General features: G+C 35.9%; 1 protein-coding gene across 3 annotated transcripts in view; it reads right to left on the bottom strand.

Annotated features, from left to right (window-relative positions):
* Positions 1–14,423, bottom strand: part of TFEC (transcription factor EC) — an 81,160-nt gene extending 66,737 nt beyond the window's left edge. For all 3 annotated transcript variants that reach the window (XM_032592433.1, XM_032592432.1, XM_030308273.1), the window contains exon 1: positions 14,307–14,423. The gene's annotated coding sequence lies outside the window, so the exon portion shown is untranslated. The remainder of the gene's footprint in view (positions 1–14,306) is intronic.
* Positions 14,424–18,128: the final 3,705 nt, after the last annotated feature.

Here is an 18,128-nt window from a genome sequence, read left to right on the forward strand (position 1 = left end):
ATGTGTTATTACTTTATCTACATTAATCAAATTTTTCAAGTAATCATGCCTTCATGTAGGAAAGGCCTTCCAGTACATAGGTGTAGATTCACCTCTCCTTGTCACAGAAGAACAATGTTTCTTTAGAATCAAAGAAACACACTCCCATCTTAAATTTTTTGGAGTTATAGAAAGTACATTGCCATGAAACATGAATTCATTGAGAAGACTGATCACAGAACCTCATGGACTAATTGAAAGCCCCAGAATGCCGAATAATAGTAGTCACTGTCACACATAGAATCAAACATTCCAATGGTTGAAGTAGGGACTTTTGTCCTCATTCCATAGATGAAGAAACTAAAGCTCAAACAGGTTATCGGACTTGGTCACAATCACACAGGCAAAAAAAAAAAAAAAAAAAAAGTGAACTCTGCTTCTTGTCTTCTGATTGCAAGTAGGGTATTCTTTCAACTACAAGGTATTTATTATCAGTTCACAAGGATAATAAAAATGAACTCCAGCCTCCACTATTAGAAAACAAATTGTGTCCTATATCTGTATACAAGTATCAATCAGCTGATTCCACTCTGGTGGAAAAATCTTTGGAGTTGCTTCCCCATGATTAGTTAACTTTGACTTGGCTCGCTCATGATTTTGTTTTTGTGTTTTGCTTTTCCTGTCTTGTAACCATCACATGGTGCAAGATCTGGGTTCTCTATCCAGTATGGAGCGATCTTGCATTTGACATCTATCATCAGAAAATATTAACTTTAGATGAATGTTTCCTTTTTTTTTTTTTTTTAAAGATTCTTTGTTCCACTTTGGTCTCTAGATCTGTGTATTAAAGGTACACAATTCTGGGGCGCCTGGGTGGCGCAGTCGGTTAAGCGTCCGACTTCAGCCAGGTCACGATCTCGCGGTCCGTGAGTTCGAGCCCCGCGTCAGGCTCTGGGCTGATGGCTCAGAGCCTGGAGCCTGTTTCCGATTCTGTGTCTCCCTCTCTCTCTGCCCCTCCCCCGTTCATGCTCTGTCTCTCTCTGTCCCAAAAATAAATAAACGTTGAAAAAAAAATTAAAAAAAAATCCTAAAAAAAAAAAAAATAAATAAAGGTACACAATTCTGAAGAGTCTTACTCCTTTTTCCCAGGAGAAGATTTAGTTTCCTTATATCATCTTTACTGTTACTTAAATGTTTCTTTCCTGAAAACCTCTAACTCCTTTTCATGAGACAGAACAGGTAGATGGAGAGGGAGGAGGAAAGGAAGGCAGAAAATATTATTTTCAGCTTGGCTTATTCTGAATAAAAATCTTGAGCGTTCTAGAATTCTAGTTAGTATTGTAACTTTGGAATATGTGGAAAATATTTACTGTAACTTCAGAGATGAAGATCTAGGATTCTCTTTCCGTTGTAATTTGAGCAGATAAACCAACTAAAATAAAACTTTTTCATTGAAATTTAAAAAGAAAAAAATACATAATTAAAAAATATATTATTTTAGTCTTTTTAAGCTTTTACCAATTATTTTAAATTATTCCATGGCAAATAAAACAATGCTTCCCTCACCAAAGATGTCCATACCCTAATCCCCAGAACCTATGATATGTTACCCTATGTTACAAGGAGATTTTGAAAGTGTGATTAAATTAAGGACTAAGGTGCAGCTGAGAGGCTGCGCTGGTCAAGGCTGCTCAGGGATAACAGAATGATGGGCAAGAAGTGATTCTCACAGTGTGAGCTGACTGAAATAGGTAGAGTAGAAGCTGCATGGGGAAGGGAACAAAGGCCTAAAGGTGAGAAGATGGAGTAACCAATGGATTAAAAGACTCAGTTACACCAAAGAGAAAGTACAAAGAGTAAGAATGCAAGAAAGCTGGAAGGCTGGGGCCCGAGCTTAGGACACTGGATCATCCTCTGAAATCCCCTAAACAAGGTACTCCAGAATCTGCCCCTGTCAACTTTTATGTTTTCATTTTTCCTGTCAGTTGCTCACTGCCCCTAAACTGAAGGAAACCAGCCGACACTCCCATAAATGTCCCTCCCTGATCGTTACTACAGGTCACTTGCTTGGTGGTGGCAAAAATTCTACCATAAAAGATTTATTGGTAAAGTATACTGTCTATCAACCATGCTTCTTCTTATCAGTGAGAAATCATTTCCAAAACTGCAACATCAGACATGGTTTTAATTTTCCTCCTTACTGCCTGGAGAAAATCTTACAATGACCAAATGGTGGACATTTGTTCACTTTAAATATGATGTTTCCATGAGACTAAACAAAGTACAGTGATACATTGCATAGCTAATTTGGTTTCTAAGTGTTTCTACCATTTAATAACTTATTATAATTTAATAACTTATTGTCACAGTTTATGGGAGTCTTCCTTGTCATTGAAACTGAATTTTTAAGTACACAGCCACAAGATTATAAGGTAAGCAGACAACTGCCATGGAATCCAAAGACAATAATAATAGAATGAATAGGACACAGTACACTATATTTATACAGTATTTTACTATCAACAGAGCACTTTCTTACCTACTTAACCCTTTTATGATTTCATATTTCATCCCTTATGATTCTAATCTCTTATTTCATGCATTTTACTGATGAACTAATGCTCAGAGGGGTCAACCAAGTTATAGAAGCAGCACAGTTAAAAAAATCAATCTAGATCTGCTTACATTCTACTCTCTTCAAAGTTAAAAATTATACTAATAATTATCATAATAATGGTATAAATTCTAGTAAATATAGTAAGTATTGCTTTGTGTCAGGCACAGAGCTTGGTTTACCTTGTCTCAGGTAATCTTCATAGCAAGCCACTGAGGTGAGCTGCCTAATTCTCTCCATAGGAGAAAGTAAAAAGAGGATAGGTTTAGGAGCTTTGAGGCAAAACAAAAGTTCAAATCCTCACTGGCATCACTACTGAGTCTCTGTTCCTCATAAGAAGTAATTATTAAAGCAAAGCTTTTTGCCTTTCAAATTAACAAATATGTCTTAATTCTTAACACCTAGTGCTGAGAAGGGAACAACACAACAGATACTCGCATGAGTTGCTACCAAGGAGGTAAATTTGTGCAATACATTTATATAGCTTAAGGAAATAATCCTAAATGTGTAAAAACCCTGAAGCATCAAGCTGATCATTGAAACATTATTAATAATGATTCTATAATATAGAGAAAATACCAAATTTAAATATATATCCCAATGGTGTCTCTATAGCATGCTTTCAACTCTGAGATTTGATTTAGCTCTCTCTTTTACTCAGATCAAAGGGCTTTATTGCTAAAAACAGTTAATCATAAAATGACTAGAAAGTATTAACTTTGAAAACAAAACTAAAGTAGTTTCCTTTCCCTATAATAATCACAAAATTTTAAAAAAACAGAATGATACACCAGGTGACATACAAGGGAAACTATGACTATTAAGCAAGCTATTTTAAGAAAAGTGCCATAACTTTAATGTCATTACTAATATTGTAGCTCTAACTTCTATCTAATCTTATAATTGAATATATTTAATAGAAGTACATAAGGTAGCAACAAAGTTCTGAACATTTACTAAACATTTCCATTTCCATGGGAAAAGTTAGAATTTTAGGAGGGTTAAAGAGCAGCATGTGAATAAGTCTTTCAAACAATAACAGGATATTTCAAATTCTCAGTGTTAAACACATTAGGATACTCGACCAATATAAAACAGATCATAAAAAAATATGCTTACAGCAGACAATAACCTCAATGCATTCTCCCCATAAAATCCAACATTATGGTATTGGCACAAAAACAGACACATAGACCAATGGAATAGAATAGAAACCCCAGAACTAGACCCACAAACGTATGGCCAACTAATCTTTGACAAAGCAGGAAAGAATATCCAATGGAAAAAAGACAGTCTCTTTAACAAATGGTGCTGGGAGAACTGGACAGAAACATGCAGAAGGTTGAAACTAGACCACTTTCTCACACCATTCACAAAAATAAACTCAAAATGGATAAAGGACCTGAATGTGAGACAGGAAACCATCAAAACCCTAGAGGAGAAAGCAGGAAAAGACCTCTCTGACCTCAGCCGTAGCAATTTCTTACTTGACACATCCCCAAAGGCAAGGGAATTAAAAGCAAAAATGAACTACTGGGACCTTATGAAGATAAAAAGCTTCTGCACAGCAAAGGAAACAACCAACAAAACTAAAAGGCAACCAACGGAATGGGAAAAGATATTTGCAAATGACATATCGGACAAAGGGCTTGTATCCAAAATCTATAAAGAGCTCACCAAACTCCACACCTGAAAAACGAATAATCCAGTGAAGAAATGGGCAGAAAACATGAATAGACACTTCTCTAAAGAAGACATCCAGATAGCCAACAGGCACATGAAAAGATGCTCAACATCCCTCCTCATCAGGGAAATACAAATCAAAACAACACTCAGATATCACCTCACGCCAGTCAGAGTGGCCAAAATGAACAAATCAGGAGACTATAGATGCTGGCAAGGATGTGGAGAAACGGGAACCCTCTTGCACTGTTGGTGGGAATGCAAATTGGTGCAGCCGCTCTGGAAAACAGTGTGGAGGTTCCTCAAAAAATTAAAAATAGACCTACCCTATGACCCAGCAATAGCACTGCTAGGAATTTACCCAAGGGATACAGGAGAACTGATGCATAGGGGCACTTGTACCCCAATGTTCATAGCAGCACTCTCAACAATAGCCAAATTGTGGAAAGAGCTTAAATGTCCATCAACTGATGAATGGATAAAGAAATTGTGGTTTATATACACAGTGGAGTACTATGTGGCAATGAGAAAGAATGAAATATGGCCCTTTGTAGCAACGTGGATGGAACTGGAGAGTGTGATGCTAAGTGAAATAAGCCATACAGAGAAAGACAGATACCATATGGTTTCACTCTTATGTGGATCCTGAGAAACTTAACAGAAACCCACGGGGGAGGGGAAGGAAAAAAAAAAAAGAGGTTAGAGTGGAAGAGAGCCAAAGTATAAGAGACTCTTAAAAACCGAGAACAAACTGAGGGTTGATGGGGGGTGGGAGGGAGGGGAGGGTGGGTGGTGGGGATTAAGGAGGGCACCTTTTGGGATGAGCACTGGGTGTTGTATGGAAGCCAATTTGACAATAAACTTCATATATGGAAAAAAATCCAATATTATCATGTGAGAATAAATTATTCTTTCCATCCTTACGGTATTGTCTTGCCCAAACCTGGGAGCTCATTTCAAAGTAAATTTCTAAAAGTAACACAAGCATAGATGTGTAAAGGGGCTTGCTTTCAAAAAGCAGCTCAAATAATAATGTCGACCAGATTCTCTTGCATCTCATTAAGGGTTTTGTTTGGTGTTTTATTTTGATTTTTTTCTTTCTCTTATAATTCTTCTTAGAACAACTACCATCAGTGGCAAGGTCAATGTGGTCTTACCACAAGTCACTAATGACTGAATTGGTATCCTGATATCTGAGAAGTCATTTGCTGTCACATGTCTATCACCAACCCTTCAGAAGAGTAAGAGTACAATGTCTTATTAAGACTTGGCCAAGTTAGGATAGAATTTCAATCTTATTGAACTCTATATATGCATAGGGAAAAATGGGATTGTTTTGTAGCCTATAAATATATTGCCAGCTCTAGCAAGCGACAAGACATCTCACTCTAGAAAGTCAAATGCTGCAATGTGTCACTTTCAAACTTCTCTCACTGGTCCCAGGAAAATAGGTACATATTTCAAATAAAGTTATTTAAAGTAGATTCTGGTATACAGACACCCACGTCCTCCAAAGTTAAATTTCCCAGTTAGACTGTCTCCAGTCAATCTGACCACTTCAACCTGACAGGCAAGCCAGTCAAATAAGCAGTCACAGTGGGCCAAAAACCTGTCAAAATGGTTTGCTTAACTGGTGATTACTTTCTGACTGACTTGAGCAGTCACGTTAATCAAAACAGTCAAACCAGATTTCCCATGTATACACAGTCTTAGCTCTTCCTGTGTTAGTAGGTGTGCCTTGTTTATATATTTTAAAGGAGTTTTATTAAGTTACACTGTTTAATAGAAACAAGTCAAAAATGTGACTAACCAGTTTGACAATTAGGGCTCTCTTCAGAGTTAGTCCCCTGCTTCAGTACCAGGGAGAAAAGGCTCGTTGGGCCTGCCTGGTAGCTACAGTAGGGGACAGGGGGAGAGCCAGACAACAGACAAGCATCATGGAAGTTATAAGGACCCATATTCCCAGCTCCCAATATTGTTTGGTTAGAGGACCGACACGTGTCCTGACAACGGATTAGGCTAGTTACACTTTTTGAGATTAAATGAAAACCCTTAAAAAGAACCCAGTGTAGGGTTAGTGACATAGATGTCACTCTTGACAATGGTTTTCCATTTTAGTGTGAACAGCCATTTTTGTCAGAAGAAGGATAAGCTTTAAGAACCCCCTTAATTAGGGGCGCCTGAATGGCTCAGTCAGTTAAACCCCCAACTCTTGATTTCAGCTCAGGACATGATCTTGTGGTTCATGAGATGGAGCCCTACATTGGGCTCTGTGCTGACAGTGAGGAGCCTGCTTGGGATTCTCTCTCTCCCTCACTCTCTTCCCCTCCTCTGCTTGCACTCTCTCTCCCTCAAAGTAAATACATAAACATTAAAAATGATAAGAATCCCCTTAATCAATTTAAAAATGGGGGTGACGGCAATTTAATTTCTCAGCTTGCACAAATGACAACTTTAAATTGCAGGCTGATATTTCAAAAGCACTGTTAGAGCAGCAGTTGGGATTGCAGGTTTTGGAATCAGCCCACCTGGCTTCAAACCTGGACTCTTCACTGACAAGCTGTGCACCTTCTGGCCAGTTAGTTTTTTTCCCAGTATGTAAAATAACCTTATCTATACAATGGGCACAATACTACTACTCAATTCTCAGGATTGTTCTGATTACCAAATAACAATGGTAGCAAAGCACTTTCAATAGGATAAAGTAAGGAAGACTTGCCATGGACAGGCATCCCACCAGAGGAAGATGGTCCAGCTCAAGCTCACCATAACTGTGAGAACATCTTGCTCAAATAAAGTATTTCTATAGAGTACTAGACTTCTTTTATATTTGCCCCTTATGTTTGTTTTGAGTCTTGCCCCAAATAATAGTTTTATCATTTGATACCTTTATAATTTCTAATAACAACAGTAATAAGCATAGGCTGAAGTTTCTAGGTCCTCATTTTATGCTTAACGCCAGCTTAGTCACTTTCTCATTTAATAATCTTGAAACCCAATGAGGTATATTAGGTTTACACATGAAGTTGAGTTTCAGTCAAATCACATGATCTGTCTGGCATCAAACAACTGGTTTTAACAGAGCTGGTTTTAAAACCTAACCATCTTTAAAACCTACACTCATTCTAATACACCATGTTTCTAAGAGCCTATAATGTAATAAATATCTAATAAAGAATAACATTCTTCTAGCAAAGAAGAGTAGTTGATATTGAAGATTTGGGACTTCTTAAAGAGAAACATTTGTCTATTGGGCTTCTGAAGGTATTACAAGTAAACACTGACCTATCATATTCAGAGCTCATGTTCTTTCAACTTCCTTTATTGCCACTTTGGGTTTCAAAACAATTAAAAAAATGCCTGGAACACAAAATTCATATATTCTAAAGGACTTAGAACTAGACAGGATTTCAAAGACGGTTCAGTCAACAAAAACAAAAGTAGAAGGTCTTGTTAATTGAAGATGGCACCCACTGACTGAAAACTAAGCAGCTGTTGTGACATCTAGACCATTTCATACTGGTTTCCTTGGGTGATTTTTCTGTCATTGATAGAGGTAGTAGTCTCAGATTATAACATGCAAAAAAAGCCTAAAGATTCTGAAGGAGCATGAATGAATGATACTTCTGGGAAGAGCCTAGGCTTCTAGCTAAAACTCAACATTGGAGGGTGCAATCCAACATATAGGATTAACATCTCAGGAGACTTGCCCGAGGTCAGTTCATCTCTCTGTGATGCCTTATCCTCTAGATGGAAATAAAAACAGTGAACTCTCTTAAATGTGCCCTATGGTCTGATTAAGGATTGAAAAGGTCTCTAAAAATCCACAGCACTCCCAGGGAAAAATGCTAAATATCATTATAATTATTACACCAAATGCCATAATTTGGTCTCCTCAGATTCCCTTTTTATGTAGATTCCATCACACTCTGACTTTTGACTTTTTGCCTCTCTGACCAAATCTCCAATGACAAAGCAAAGGGAAATGTTGAGGCAATTAGTGGGAAATGGAAGCAATTAATTCCCTTTTTTAGTAGAGACCTGGCCTCTGTGAACCAGTTTAACCAAAAATAATCAATGACCTTTCTCTGACCAAACTGAAGAAAATCTACTTGATATTTGTCACTGGTTATCCATCTACTGCTTCAACATTAATGAGTCTTTTCACTTTGCCCCTTTCTTTTATGAAATAGAGCCATCTATTCTGGTCCCTTGTTACCTCTGCAACTGCTATTTTTGCAAATCGAATACAGTCAAAGACCTCGTTATCCATGTGTAAGCCTGGAAACCATTTTTAGTATAGCTGTGGTTTCTGATTTCCCCAACCTTTCTCCCTTGAACTGTTTCCCCTTCTCTAAAATAAAGATGGGATCTTGTTCAAAATGAATGAACTAGAACAACAAAGATACAATTTAAATTTGAAAGTGACCAAAAAAAAAAAAAAAAAAAGATTGTATAATTCACCTAGGTCTAAGCACCATCCAGACCTAGAACCAACTCCTCGCCCCATCACTTACTCACTGATTACCTTTGGAAATTTACCTATATTTCAAAAATCTCACTTTTCTCTAGTGAACAATGGAGATAAGAGCCTCAAGGGTATTGTCAGCCTCAAATGAGGTGATACATGCAAAGTTTTTAGCACCTGATGAGAGCCCAATCAATGTTAGCTATTATCAACTGGAGAAGAGAAGACTTCATGCAACAGAGCTGCATTTGATATTCATTCAAACTCTTCCAAGATGACTGCTACTCAAGCAGAAGTAGTTAACAGTCTCCTTTTTATCCCCAAGTAGAATATGAGTTTGGCTTATGCATTTATTTTATAAATTCTTTCCTTCTAGCATATTCTGGAATATCTTTGCTTGCTATTTTGTTGCTGTTCATGTGTTTCGTATTTAGAGAAATACATTTTAAGCAACTGGTCAAAAGTTTTGTCATGTATTTCATTGGACATGCTCAGTAAGACTGAATATAGGTGAATTTAGATACTACTTAGTACAACCAGTATTTCATTTTGAAACAAATAGAAATGTGAATAAATTGGCAGTACATCGACATGACCTATGAAGAAAGGCAAATTAAAAGTTACCTCCTGAATACACAAAGAGTTGCTTTGTTCTCTATTTCATTTTGCTCTGAGAGCTCTGTCCTAGGCCTCCTCTGAGGCTGTATTTAGGAGAGGATATCGAAGCGGGGGGGAGGAGAAAGCCAGATATATGATATAGTAGCCCATTTCATGCTCTGAAAATCTGTCAGAAATGTGAGATCAAGGATCTCATAGGGAGAAGGAGAGAGGTCCTCCCTTTGGGCTCTGACCTAGATTTCCAATCTTAGAGTTCCCACATCCAGTCTAAGTTTGATATCCCAGGCATGAATTCAGAACTACTTTTCAGGCACAGGAGACCTAAACTTTAACACCACCAGACCCCCATCCTTCACACTCAGTCCCAGCCCTAGCCTTTCACTCTCCACACCAGATATTAATTCAACTCAGAATATTCAGCAAACACACACACACACGCACACACACACACACACACACACACACACACACTTATTCAAAGTCACATGGCAAGTTAGTAGCAAGCTAAAAACACTAAACTTCTGACTTCCCATTTCAGTGTGTTCTCTCAGCACTAAACCAAGCAACCACAAAGAAATCACTGAATCACTTGCAAATATTTGCTTGGCCCACTAGTTTGGGAGCTAACCCATGTTCACTTTCAGTGGTTATTTCTACCGTGGAAAATGACATCGTCCACCACCTTTGATTTTCTTATGAAGTAGGTTCTATCATATTTTTAGCAAAGCACTTGCCTTCTGTTCTTGCCAGAGGTACAACCGCTTTGCAAAGTATTACCCAGAGGCACACACTTGTCCTTGTTCTCTTAAAGCAGATACAGGAGTGCTCTATAAACAAAATCTAAAACTAATGGCTCTAGTCTTTCATCCCCCCAAACTGTGTTCCAAATGGCCAGAGATATCCAGCTAAAACACAATTAGATCAAGCTACTCCTCTTGTTAAAATCCTAAAACCTTAAAAGCATAGTTATGGTCTGCCCCCATCTTAACTCTCCAGCCCTACTTTATGTTATTCCCCACAATGATCGCAAGCTCTAATCAAAGACCCCTGAATGTGCCATGCTTTTCACAACTCTGCACATGCTAGTCTTTGGTCTGATGCTTTTCTCCTATCCTTTGCCTGCCTAAAGAATAGCTAATTATTTTTCAAGGGTTCTTTGAACCCTTCCCAAACCCCCAGACTCATAGGGAATTGATATATACTTTTATAACTTGCCAGTGTGTTTAATTGTTGAAATGCCTCACCTGCTCATTGGCAGGTATGCTATCTTTGGCATCTTAGCATCCTTAAAACTTAGTGCTACACCTGGTACACTCCTCTACTTATATACCTTCAACTTACCCAACTTACATAGATATTAACTAAGTCATTGCTCAAGACAAAACTACACATTTTCTACCTTCTCCAGAAGGTGTCATCAGTCACCTCACTGGGAAGACTCACCACTGGTTTGTTCCTACCCTAAGAGTGGATACGCTCAGAGTTTTCCAAACACTATATCCCTACATGTCCACAATAAATGTTCTAAAGGTCACTAAGACAAAAAAAAATGGTTGTTTGCAATAAAAACAATAGATGTTCTACAATTTGAGAGCATAGAGAATGTAAACACGGTAGAATACACTTAGGGGAAATATCTTTAATGGTAGGTATAATTCTGATGGAAAAAGCAAATCATACATCATGTGAAAAGATCCTTACACGTGAAGGACAATCATAAGCTACAGAAGAGAAAAACTGATTGTCTAAATGGAAACAGAGAAACTTTTGAGAATATGACCAAAAGATCAATGCCTTTTGACCTAAGATTAATTAAGGAGAAACCTAAAAGTTGGCCAGAACTTAAAGTTTGATGGTAAAAAGTGCTGCTGACAAAATTTCTATTGCAGACCTCAGATTGTTCAGTAGGTTCAAATCCTTTTAAGTCTGCACAGGATCAAAGGGAGCAGACATTATAAACATCTTAGCTGCTGAGATATTCCTTGCAGACACTAGCTGAGATCATTACCTGCCTTTAGACAGATTTTCAAAGTAGTAGGTACTGGTCTAGTTTTGTGGGGGAGTGGGGAAAGATGTTAGATAGAATGAGTTTTTGGCAAAGGGGAGATAAAAGTGAAATATCTGACTGAACAGATAGAGAGTCCTGGCTCAAATTCTTATTTGTATGGAAATACATCTAAGGAAGCTGATTATCTTTCAGAACTTAATTTGTTAATGTGCATATGAACTTCTGTATTGGGAACTTGGTCACAAAATAAGAAATACAGAAAGAAAGGGAGGGATAGAAGGATTCTCTGGCCCAGTAGAAAAACACAGAAAGTGAATCACAATCTGTTTTAGTACGCTGGTGGAGGAGAGTGTTTCAGGAAAGGCAAGAGACGATGTGCAAATACTCTTCCATGGTAACTGTTAGGAATGAACATAAGGGAGCATGGGAATCCTTATTAAAACTAAACCTCTACTTCCTAGATTCCTTTTTTTTTTTTTACTTCTTACCTACTCTTTCAAATCTGCAGAGATAAAAAGAAAAACAGCAACCTAATGGATCTTTAAGATCATTAGGCCCAACCTCCTATTATATCCTGAGAGCAATTACAAAATCCTTAGCAAGGGCTTTCTCTCCTTGACCAACCTATTCCTGTAACTGGTCACCTGAGGAAATTCCACAACCTTACTATTTCACTTTTTAATAATACAGATCCCCTCAATTTTTCTGATGTTTAACATAAACCACCTGTAATGCATTCTCATACCATTCTTCTTCTTTTTTTTTTTTTGCTAATGAGTAAGCATCCAGACTTCCCATGCTCCAATAAATACACTTTAATGGAATCACATAATTATCTATCCACTAAGCTCTCAAAGTGATGTCTGCCAAATCTTGATATGTCTCCAAACACCTGCACCCCAAGCCACAGACTCCTTAACCGGCTGGTAGCTCACAACAAAATAAGGAATATTTTTATACATTAGTTTCTTGATAAAGAAATAGTCTTTTTCTATAAGACTATTGTTAAGCTCTCCTCTTAAGATTGGCTCATGCTTTGTAAGACACTGGTGGTTCTTAATGCTTTCCTCAGCTCTGTGCCTCACAGACTCTTCCTGATCTTAGTAAACCCACTCAGCAAAATCTGAGCAGAAACTATAATTTGCACTCTACATTTGTTTTGTTTTATTTTGTTTGCCGAAGACTGTAAAATTTGCACTGTGCTATTTGTAAACATTATCTTTCAAGATCTGCTATCATTCCACTGCTTAATTCAATATTTTATACTAAAAGAGTTGATTAAACATCTCCTTGAAGAGTATGGCATGTCTAATAAACTTTGGATAATTTTATTTGTACGTTGATTTACAAAGAGTTTAATGATTGCATTTCCACATGTATAATATGATTATTGTTTTATCAGTATCCATCATTATCCCCTTTGAATCATGTTTTATTAATTCATTTGAAACCATTGTGTAAGAATATTTCTTTCAGTTTCTCCTTTCCTTATTTCTCCTTTTCGACTATTCAAACCACTGTTTTCAAAATTGTTCCCTACTTCCACGGTGTCAATTACTACAGTTTCTGAAAACTTCACTTATGCTATATATTTGCATCATATTTAAATGTCTCATAATTATTTTGGTTATCTAGAACTTATAACAAACCTTGTGCCATAGTCATTAAAATTAAGTTGACGCTTAAGAAACATTTTTCAGCTTGTTTCATTTTTGACATCAGCTCCAAGTTTCAGTTCAATAAAATATACTCATGCACTTAACTGTTCTACTGTTTTGTAATGAAACTGAAAAATTTTTAAATAACAATAATAATCAACACCAAAGGAATAAACAACATGGAAATTATATACACTCCACTTGTTTGATAGCTAAAAAAGAGTTTTTATTCTCAAAATGGAGATCACAAAGTCGGCATATTCAAGGTAGTTTCTACCAAAAAAGGGTAAAAGATTTACTATTCATTCAAAAGCGACTTGAAAATGTAAAGCTACACTCAGATTCATCTAAAATAGTAGCAAAGCAAAATAGTCTGAATAATCTTGATAATACACCCCACATTCTGTTTCACTTTGCTTTGTTGATACTGTCTCTGAATAGGGAAGAATTGTGAAGGTTATTTTGGTATCAATGTTAAATAAAGTTTCTAGTAAATAAGTTACTAATAAGCTACCCAAGATGAATTCAAGATTACTTCATGTTTTTTTTCTCAAAATGTCTATTCCCAGTGAAACATTTTAAGACAGTATGGGAATATAATTCACATACACAAATATATAAAAAATAGATGTGTACATATGTGTGTATGTATACAGATGTATAGATAATCCAAGTCTCTACAACTCTATTAGTTATTACAATTGAAAACTATTACTATAAAAATTTATTGCTGGATATTTGACATCTCCTACACAAACTTTTCAAATCCAAATCTTTATTTAAAAAAAAAACAGAATAATTAGTGCTGGAAAAATAACATACACTAAAGTACTATCTGGTGTTAATTCAGCTATGAACAGAACTCATATTTTCTTACCTTTAAAAGCCGATAACATATATATTGCTAAGATGTAAACAGAAATTAACATTTATTCATAAAATAACTTATAAAATGCAATAAAATGTTAAATCAGTCCAATTTAGTAAATATCCAAGAATATTAAACTGGAAGAGGAAATTGCTTCAGTTATCATGAACAAAAATGGTAATTTCTAAATCTTGATTAAAATAAGACATTAATAAAGTTTCAGATATATTTTACCCAAATTATAGCAAATCACAGTGCAACTACCCTAACATCCTGATATCTAATGATCATGCGAGATGAAACCATAATCATAAGCAAGCCACACATATCAAAGTAAAATAAGTATTGATTAGACTTGTCTTCAGTTTGTTTAAAGTACAGAAAATTAACCTGCCAGTTTAGTTACCTACCAGCAATGATTGGATTCTATCAGTGTTATCACCTCTATAAACAGCACCAAATTATAATCCCTCTTCCCATAACATAAGCACCATGCCAAAAGAGACAACCAAAGTAAATGATCTGATCATGAATAATGAATAGTTAGGGCTGGTTGGAATCCACTTAGTTGAGGAAAGAGAAAAGAGAAGTGGCTCATTAGGGCATTTCCTGAAACTTGGTTGGAATTTCAGTTAAGGAAGAAGAAATGACACAGCAGTTTCAAGTAGGGGGACTTCCTTTCTTTATCTGAAATATGCTACCAATTTGAGAAACAGCACTCCAACAAAAGTACTCCACAGTAATGTGGCCACAGTAAAAGCTCTCGTTGATCCCGTTATTGCCCGGTAATTAACATTTCTTCCCAGAATATACACAAGCAGTACATGGTTGTTATCAAAATGGACTAAGATCCCATATTTATTGCAACATGTAAAGTCTCATATTTAACATGTCTTCAACAAACCAACCTGCACCAATGTTCATATTTTAAAAATTGCAGTTTTGTTTAGAGTATTAATAGATTTTGAGTTTTTGCTTAAGGCAATCAAATGCCCCATATTTCATATAGTCACATTTACCTTACGTATGATTTTGTTCTCAAAATGACTCCAGGATGATTTTCATCTTGTTCAAGAATATTTTATCTTCCTATGTAGATGGAAGATACACAGTTCAGCTTATAAGATTTCTAACAATAATATAATAATTATTATTTTTCATATTCTACTGTGATCTGTAGTTTTAAGCAACAGAAGCACTGGTTACTTATTTACTGCCCTTACAAATGAAACTTTTGAAAAGATTTCACTTTATATATTAGTTATCTGCTTGAACTGAAAAATCTAAAGATGCAACTTTTTTCCCACACTATAATATGTAAAGAGAAAATCTGCATTTATTATATAACAGTAACACCATTTGCTTACTCTATCTAAATCTATATTTTAAAACAATATATGAAGCAAAGCATTCCCATTAATTACTGAGGTTTAATGCAAAGGTTACTGTGCTTTGAAAATTCATGCAGCTGGGGCGCCTGGGTGGCTCAGTCGGTTAAGCATCCAACTTTGGTTCAGGTCATAATCTGGTGGTCTGTGAATTCAAGCTCCGCATCAGGCTCTGTGCTGACAGCTCAGAGCCTGGAGCCTGCTTCAGATTCTGTGTCTCTGTCTCTCTCTGCCCCTCCCCTGCTTGCAATCTGTCTCTCTCTCTCAAAAATAAATAAATATTTAAAAAAAAGAGGGGCGCCTGGGTGGCGCAGTCGGTTAAGCGTCCGACTTCAGCCAGGTCACGATCTCGCGGTCCGTGAGTTCGAGCCCCGCGTCGGGCTCTGGGCTGATGGCTCAGAGCCTGGAGCCTGTTTCCGATTCTGCGTCTCCCTCTCTCTCTGCCCCTCCCCCATTCATGCTCTGTCTCTCTCTGTCCCAAAAATAAATAAACGTTGAAAAAAAAAATAAAATAAAAAAATAAAAAAAAGAAAAGTCATGCAATCAAATTGACATTTATGTTTTTCAAGGAGTGGAAGTTATGTGAAAATATCTCAGCACTTTATATATTGCTTCAAGAATGATAAAATTATTAAGAAAAAAAGCTCTCATTGTCAATAGCAATTTACATTTTCTAATGATGTTGTCATACATTTAAATCTCCTAAGGTGATAGGAAGGAGTAAATATTTAATTGAGAGTAAAAGTCACTTAGATGAATAGAAGAAATAAAGAAACAAGATTAACAAGAAACACTGTTAAGAAAGAGAAACATTTGGGATTTTAACTCATATTGGAAACTACTTCAGTTTAAAATACATTTAACAGTTTAAAATACATTTTTTTGATTCAGAAGGTAAGTTTTGAAGCTGTATTACTATATGGGCATACATGTTGGATTTGAAAAGTTGTAAATACACACATGGCTACATAGACCTAAAGAAATAGGCATCTATGTGTTTACAGTGCTTATCTCTTAAAGTGGTCCAACAAAATAATTATGATCAAAAAATTATTTACCTAGAGTTTCTATACTTAATATAATAAACATGTATGTTATTTGGGCTAAAATACAGTTTTAATTTAAAAAAGTAGGTTATACATCAAAACACTTAGGGATAGCATACTACTTATGTAATACTGTATTATAAGAAATACATGTTTGGTCTTCAACCCTGGTTCCCGATTCCTGATCAGGGTGAGAGAAGCATTTTTTTTTAATTCATAGAGTCCCTCTCAACCACATATGGCTTTATGTTAATGAGGTAACTTGCTAGGCCCCTAAACAGCTTCAGGATGGAGGCTGGTTGCCAGAGGAACCAACCATGTGATTAGAAGGTTATCTTTCTAAGTCACAGATTTTATCATTTTATTCTCCTTGTTTATAACAATCAGAAACTTCCTACTGCCTACACTTTGATTCCAAATTCTCTAGAATAGCTTACAAAAGTCTTCACAACCAAATCTGCATCTGGAATTCAAGCTTTATTAGAAACAGTCTCCTTTCCTTCTGCTTAGAATGTCTTGCTGCAAGACTCTCCTTTTTTCAAAGTCTAGATCATATCTGACCTTTCCTTGAATCTTCCTTGAAAGATAAGGAGCCCCCCCAAAAAAAGAAAAAAGAAAGAAAGAAAGATAAGAATTACAGGTACTTGTGTGTATGTGTGAACAGGTGGAATTTCCACATATTTCTAGTTTAAGTGTGAATACCAATATATTTTAATACCAAATAAATTTATAAATTCAATATTAATATTTATCAAAATTCTAGTTACATTCTACTGGGTATTTATTCTATTATTTACTAAGAATAACAAATGAAAAGCATAGGCAAAATATTTTTAAAATAAAAAATAGTAAGGAAATACTTGAAATATAAGACAATGAACACATTATAAAACTACACTAATCAAAACAGTTTATTTCTGGTATATAATAGAAAACTCAAAACTTCTACATTTTTAGAAATTTAGTATATGTTGAAAATTGTACTTCACATTAGTAGGAAATTGATGCATTTCTCAATGAATACTTTAGGGGTAAGGGACTAACACTGTGTTGAGAGAAAAAGAGGGAAATAAAAGTAGAGAGAGACCCATACCTCTACAACACCAAAAATTCAATTTTAAAATCTTAAAGATTTAAATATAAAAATTTCAAAACATCATTTAGAAAAACATGAGTGATTATTTTATAACCCACAGAGTAATATGTCAACAAAGAATAATAGTGCATATTTGATCACATAAATATTAAAACCTCTCTAAGAAAAGAAGCATTTTTTGTAATTTGAGAAAATAAAAACTGGTAAAATGCTTTTTCCCCCCTATAGCTTCAAAGCATATAGTATATAGTTAATTGTAACACTGTGTTACAAATGTTTGATTATTTTTTTGTCTTCTTACCTGAAAATGTGTGTGTTGTTGGATTGGATCATAAGAATTTCTCCTTTTATTAGTAGTAATATTCTGTCTTAGTTTATGATGCTGAAAGTTATGTAAAATACATATCTCTGACTTATCCTTGGCAGGGAGTAAGGATCTAGGATAGTTATACTCCCCCAAATCTATCAATCACTGTTTTCAGTCTGCCTCCAAGGAAAATTAATTCCCAGACACATCCTGCCCAAGTTTCACATAAGCAAAGTGGATTCTGTCACAGCGAGGGCACCCCTCTGACAAAATCTCCAGTGCAGGCTGTTGGAAGACAAGCTGTCATTCGCTGAAATGGTAAGGGGTATATGGAAGTATAGACAACACCAACAGCATCCGCTCCAACGTTTTAGAACTGGTCCTGTCACACAGCA

The sequence above is a fragment of the Lynx canadensis genome, chromosome A2, assembly GCF_007474595.2.
Source record: "Lynx canadensis isolate LIC74 chromosome A2, mLynCan4.pri.v2, whole genome shotgun sequence".
NCBI classification, from domain to species: Eukaryota; Metazoa; Chordata; class Mammalia; order Carnivora; family Felidae; genus Lynx; species Lynx canadensis.